We start from the raw sequence: 5,931 nt of genomic DNA, 5'->3' as shown, positions 1-5,931 counted from the left end.
CATGAGGGAGAGGCCGATGGAGCTGCACTGGTGAAAAGGCTCTGGCTAAGCAACAGCAGGTGTTTGGGTGGGAGTACCACTGTGTGTGGCAATGTTTTACACTTCCAATGGAAAAAGATGCAATGCATCTTTTGCAGTGCAAAATCAGTGTTTTGAGTGGTTTGTCATGCTTCTGACATCTATTTCTCTCAGATTTCTGTCTAATGGGATGGTAATTTCTAGTTTAACCAATTTTTACGTCTGGACATTGACTGAAACCCTAACCCAGATTTGCTAAAACACAAGGAAGGCTGTCCTGGGTGCTGCTGCCAAAGCAGGGGTCCCGTTTGCAGAGTGCCTTACTGCAGCACCCAATTCAGAGCAGGATCTTTGATCAGAAACCAAGCAGGAGAGCTGTGAGGTAAGCTCTGCTGCTGGGACTGCTCAGCCCTGCTGAGCTGGCCCCTTTGGCACTTCATTTCCTTTTTTTAAAATTTAATCTGAATATGAGGAAAAGAGTTTGTCTACAGCTGTAACAAACCCAATTACATGTTTTACTCCAAACCCTTGTGACTGGCTTCCTATGACCTCTTGAGCTGGCAGGGTACACGGAATTCCCCAGAGCATGTTCCCTTGGGATCAGCCACCCTTGCTGCTCCCTGCTGGAAAAGGTTTGGCCAAAACCTGGGCTAATTCCTGCTTTTACTGGTGCTGGTGAAGGAGGGAATGAGCTCCTTACGAGTTTCATGCAGACATTAAAAGTGTGAGTGCAGAGAACAGAGGGTGGCCAATGGCTGGAAGCAATGGCAAGCACTGATGTGCAGAGAGGTGAATTTCCAGGAGGGAACTTTGAGAAAATACTGCCCACAGAAATAATGTGAACTCTGTGATTTGGAAAATATACATATGAGTTTTACTGTATTTTCAATGTGAGCATGTTCATGTTTACGACCTAGAATATTTCAGGTGTGAGCTAAATTCTTTCTGGCTCACTCAGGGTTATGACATTTGTAAGTCTTTGCTCACTCTAGGAGTATTTTTAGTGGCTTGTATTAATTCAAGGTGTCCCTTTATGAACTTAAAATTAAAAAAAAACCACTACCTTTTAATGACATTTCCATTTATTCAGAATTATTATTTAAAATCCTAAATTAACATTCTACTCTTCGATTCTGACAGAGCCATTATATTTTATACTACAAGAGTTTAGTTAATTTTAAATTATTAAACCCCATTGGCTGCATGAAGTGAGCATCTTTAAGCAAGTTTCGTAGTTCAGGCGCATTCCAATCAACTATGACTGCAAACTTAATTTGAATTTTTGCCTATGTTACTTTTTATCCTTATATGTGACAGTGAGTATTTTGAGTTTCACTTTCTGGCCTGAGAAATGAAACAGCAGCTGAACACAGTAACAGCATTATGAGGAGCAACCTGTACTGGGCAACAAAGCTCTTCAAACTGAAGGCAGAGAAAAATCACAGAAATAACAGGAAGTCTTTTTTTTCTGAAAGAGAAATTTAAAAGTTCATTATATAAACTTTTCCTATATAGGAAACTAATTTCTTCCAGTAATGATATTTATTTACTTTGCATGTCAAATAATTTTATTTTGATTTTCAAAGATATTTGTTCCTTTCAGATGTCACCTGGCGTGACTTAGGTAACATTCTGATTTCTTCATGAATTAAGGATGATCGTTTCTTCAGACATTTAAGCAGGGAAACAATTTCAAAGCCACTTTTCTTACAGGGTGGCATCTAGTAGGTGGGAAGGGCTTTCTGTAGGTGGGGTCTAATAATCCTAATTGACTGGAAAGGAGCACAGTGGGGATTAAAATAATGTATGCAGAATGGGTCAGAATATAATGGGAAGTATGGACACTTTTCTCTTAAAACTGAAATTACACTTCAAGGGCAGTATGGATATCTAGCAATAAGCATCATTTAAAAGCCCTTCAGCTGCTGAGACTTCAGGTGAAATTTGCTGCAAGCCATATAGATCTGCTTTAATTATTTTTTGAATCTGCAAACTCTGATCATTTGCATGCATTGCTAATACACTCATTTCTGAAACCTGAGCTGTGCAGTTTGGGCTTTACAGATTTATCAAGTGAAACAATTCAGCTAATATCACATTAATTTAATTAACTTTAATTTTAAATGACTTGCTGGAGCACCTAACAAATGTAACATCTCCAAGACATTTTAGCAGAAAGCTGTGGCTTTGTTGTATGCTCTTGTCTTCATAGTGAGAAAACATCTTGTTAGCATGAAAGGCTCCTCACTACTTTAGAGGAGAATATTTTGTTTATACTCCAACGTTTGCCTTGATTGCCTGGCTGTCATTTCAGAGGTGAAAGAAAACATCAGAAGTGCAGATTGGTGGGGGGCTGATATCATTTAATATCTGCACGTTGTGCAAGGATCTCTTTCAATTCCAAGTGGTATTGATAATTTATTGTCAGTTTGGGATATCCCCAGGGAGCTGCCTGCAGCCTGGGAGTGTGAGTGCACGCCCAGCTCCTGGAGTGCAGTGGCGTCAGGAGAGCTGGACCTGCATTCCATGAAAAAAGCACCAGGCTCTATGCAAGGCTGGTCCCAGAAAGGAGGGTGAATCTGGTACTTATTCTTCCATGCTTTTTCTTTTTTTTAAAAGATAAAAATAGTCCAAGGAAAATGCAAACTATCTAAAATCAGTCATCAGGTCTTCAGCTGTCTCATTGTTGATTCAAAGTTTAACGTCAACTACTAAATATAGTGCAAAATATTTTTATATTTATGTGAACATATATATCTAAAATATATCACATGGCTACGGAGGCATATTGTCCTGTCTGACAGCAAGGTAGGTATGCTAAATATTTTCAGAAATATAAATACAGTCCATTCCAAACATTCAGTTTACAGTTGCAAACTGGAAAAACTACCAAAGATAAGGCCACAATCCTTGTGTGGACCTAGTCAGGAAGATAAAGGCAGGAAGATTGTATAGGCAAAGCAGTTTATTCACATTCACTTTTCATCATACATATACATTAAATATTAATAACACTGTATGAATATTCATCTCTGTTTAATATTCATTTATACACAGAAGTTTACAGCCGATCCCTTTAACTTTTGGTGCCAAAACCAGTGTTCAAAGGGTTGTGCTGCCATTGTTTCTGCAAAACGTTTACATTTATCTGCTGTAAAAGAGGCTGAGTGGCACCGAAGAGTGTCGTGTTTAGTTTTAAAATGCCACAAATAACAGATTTATAGATTTTTCTAAATACATTATTTTACCTTGACAGCATTAATCATTCATGCTTCCTTCTTTCATTTTTCTACCTGCAATGGATTATTGAAACAGAAAATAACAACGGGAAAGGCTACAAGCAGTATCAAAATGTCAAGTTTGTACTTACAGTTGTATGTGCGTAGACAGGGTCAAGAGCCTCAATTATTTGTATATGTACACAGTGGTACTACATGAAAGGTTATGTCACCTGCAGCTATTTTCTTGCAGATTTAAATAGGACTGATATTCAACTCCACAGTCAGCCACTGACATGGAACATAGAATTGTAAAATACTATGAACTCTTATGTCAGGACCTAAAATATGAACTGGGTGATTGCAAGGTGTAGCTGTGGGCAATCCTATGTATTGCAGTGTAAGTCCTTTAAATTACTTTGTGTTATCCCTGACCTGTTCTTTTCATTTAAGCATAAGCCAGACCAACATGGAAGTATTTTCCAGGGAGAAGAAAAACCCTTGATATTGCCCATTTTTCCAGTAGCATTTGCTTGGATTTTGAGGGGTTTTGTTGCTTTGTTTTTGTGGGGGTTTTTTTTGTTTGGGTTTTTTTTTTTTTTTTAGTTCTTGGCTTATTTTGGTTTTGTCTCTTTTGGTTCTTTTATCCTTTATATTTTCATGAATCCACGTATGAAAATTTTATGTTAAAAAAGGTTATTTTGCATATTGTTTTAAAAGTTATTTTCTGTAAGCCAGGTATAATAAATTTAAGAATTCCAAGATCATGGCTTGCATGTTAATGACATGCAGGTCTTATATAAAAACTGGCAGCAGCATTATTTGGAGTGGGATGTGTGGTGGAGCTAATCAGTATATTTTCACGGTGGAGGCAGGAGGAGAGGAGCTAATCAGTAGATCTTTTGCTAGTGATTTGCTTATCTAAGATATAGTAAAAAAAAAAAAGAAAGAAAACAATGGCATGGAGTTTTCTTGACCAAGCTCCTTGTGGGTAACAGTCACTCTTTTGAAAGGTCAGCACGAGACCTCCAACTCAGAAAGTCTAATTTTTTTTGAAGAAGATGGATACAAAAGTGCTTTATATCTTTAAAGCAATCTACTAAACCAGCAGTAATAATCATATAAATCAATAGACTTGTACATCACTGATGTATGACAGCATGAGGGACACAGTCAAAATTGTATATTCAGCTTTGGCGTTGACATCTGTGAATTCTTGAGAGTAACTTACTACTTCCATATCTTTAGCCTTAGAAAAAACAAAGCTTTACTGAAGACCTTGCTGTACAACATTTATGTACTGTTAAGCTTGCTTTGATTTAAATTATTTATAGATATTGATATAATTAGCACTGGGAAGTAACTATCTTAACAGACAAAAACATTTCAAAGAATAAATAAGTAAATTATTAGATATTAACATCAACCTCTCTATCTCTAGTCAGGTAACACAAACCAGATACATATGCTGAATTAATAGAATTGTTATTGCAGATTTATTTTGAGATATACCATACACTCAGTAATTATGATAATTCATATTTCCAGTTTTTACACTTCTGCCAACAGAAAATTCTGTTAATTTTTGGTTTTTATCAGATATTACAATACAGATTTCACTGTCTCAAAGTACATTAGAAGTAAATTAAGGCATTAAGTATTGCTGAATGAATATGATTTTTAGAACTTACTATTAAATTGTGTTACACATCCAAAAGTTTGATCCTTTCTTTCTGGGAGGATGAAATTGGTCATTATTTCCTCTGGAGCAAGGCATTGCCATTAAATAATACACTGTCCTCTGTACAGTTTTTGTTTTCACCATTTTAGACTTTTTTCCCCTGTTACTTAATCTCTAAAGTTATCTCATTCAATTATAAGAGATAATTGCTTTTAATAAGTGCTAATTGTTCCGCAAAAATTCTTCATATGCATACACATCCTTATATACACACACACACAAGCATTCATGCTACAGAATTTAATATCAGTTCCAGGGAAATTACTTTGAGCTGCTTAACTGAAATATGAAAATCCTGTGGGCTCCTGCTTACCAGTATAGCAGGGAGAAGAACATGTGTAAGTCAGGATCAGTAGCATGCAGGTGGCACCTTTAAGTTTCAGGACCATAATTGGGTTTATCTGGTGAGGGAAATAGCGAGGAAGGAGAAGAGAAGGTCAGAGGGAGGACTCAAAGAGGGAGCAGTGGGTGCTCCTAGTTTGTCTTCCCAAGGGAGGTGCCTCTGGCAGAACTGACTTCCAGGGAAGGTTTGTGCTTGGTGCACCAGAGCAAGCCCTGGGACAGTGGGGCCAGCGTGGCCAGGGCTGGGGCACTCCTGCCTGGCACTCCTGCAGGGCATGGTAGGGAGAGATTATTGTGGAATTTTTTTTTCCCATGCTTTCTTTCTTTTTCTTCCCTGTTTTCTGCAAGAGCAGGCTTCATGAGTCACGTTAAAAATATTTCAATACCGGGGCACTATTGATTGACCATGAAGAAACCTCCTCGTGATAGTCAGTATACTCCAAGTAATAATGTAAGTGAATAATGTTTTACAGTCACTTTGCATCAGTCTCTTCTTCCAGGTCCAATCCATCTGTATCCAGTTAGAAAAGACTCCTCCAAGGCAAGTTATTCATGGGTTCTTCCCAATTCCCCTCTTTAGATCCTGTAAACAAATCCAATCAGTGGCTGTTT

The sequence above is a fragment of the Passer montanus genome, unplaced genomic scaffold (assembly GCF_014805655.1).
Source record: "Passer montanus isolate IOZ18808 unplaced genomic scaffold, ASM1480565v1 scaffold113, whole genome shotgun sequence".
NCBI lineage: Eukaryota > Metazoa > Chordata > Aves > Passeriformes > Passeridae > Passer > Passer montanus.
This window is presented reverse-complemented; position numbering follows the sequence as displayed.